This window comes from Ictidomys tridecemlineatus, chromosome 10, assembly GCF_052094955.1.
Source record: "Ictidomys tridecemlineatus isolate mIctTri1 chromosome 10, mIctTri1.hap1, whole genome shotgun sequence".
NCBI classification, from domain to species: Eukaryota; Metazoa; Chordata; class Mammalia; order Rodentia; family Sciuridae; genus Ictidomys; species Ictidomys tridecemlineatus.
In genome coordinates, this window is record NC_135486.1 from 27516051 (window position 1) to 27517171 (window position 1121).

At 37.9% G+C, this 1121-nt stretch overlaps 1 non-coding gene across 1 annotated transcript; it reads left to right on the top strand.

Moving 5' to 3' along the window:
- The first annotated feature begins 311 nt into the window (after positions 1-311).
- Positions 312-413, top strand: LOC120887745 (small nucleolar RNA U13). The gene has a single exon (XR_005731074.1). It is a non-coding gene; the product is annotated as a small nucleolar RNA U13 (small nucleolar RNA).
- Positions 414-1121: the final 708 nt, after the last annotated feature.

Consider the following 1121-nt stretch of genomic DNA (forward strand, 5'->3'; position numbering starts at 1 on the left):
TTTGAAGATTAAACAAGAAAAGGGAGTAGCTAATCACCCAAGGTTAGATTGAGACATCATCCTTGATATTTTAGATATAGCATTATATCATCGAGGGAAAATAAATGTCTAAAAAAATGCATTTTTTTATTTGACATATTTTAGATCAACCTAGAAGTTATAGGTTCCTGAAAATCAATATATTCTCTATAATATTTTTTGTGATACAGTTAGTTTAATTGAATGTCCACGAATTTTAAAGTGACACTGGCAAATGTAGGGGTGGATGTAGCAACAAAGGGCACATACTCCTGTGATATTAAGAATAATAGATCCTTCGGTTCATAAGAGTGATGATTGGGTGTTCACACTCTTGTGTGAGATGTGCCTCCCTCTAAACCTTGTTATGATATCGGCACATTACCCGTCTGACATGAAAAAAACAGAATAATAAGTAGCAATTGGTCCAATAATAAACATATTAATACAGCATTTGACACTTTGCAAAGAAATGTGGTCTGTGCTATCCATGTGACTATCACAAAATGCTGTCAAGTAGGTAGAACAAGCAAAACTTTGCCAGCTTTATGATGAAGAAAGTTAGAGTCAGGAAATAGGTAATTTTCCAGAGTCACCTAAAGGTTAAGTTAGGATCAGAATCCTTAATGTTCTTTCCACTCTCATTCTTAATGTTCTTTCTACTATGTTGTATTCTTAAGAGATTCAAGGAAAGAACATTTCATGGATTTGCATTGAAGATTGGGTATCTGCAGTTACTTTGGACTTTGCACATATACAGGGGTGATTGGAGGCATGAAGTGACATCTGAAAGTTGCTGTAGATATCTGTCATGTTAGCAACTGGAGTTACATTCTCCCTACCTGTTGCCACTCCTTTAAAGTGAAGAAGGCAGCTGGTGAGCTTGATATGGAATCTGGAAATGCACAGTCCAGAGGTGGCTTCTGGGTGTTAAAGGGAGGGGGGTGTCCTAGTACCAAAACTATTGGTAAGGCATTAAGTGGCAGTGCCTGGTGGCACCATGCTTTTCGCTGGGGTAAAATTTGTTCCTGGGTGACTTAGGCTATCACAAGATTAGGTAGGAGAGGGTGTTTCCCAGCTTGTCTTTATAGAGAACCGAGACT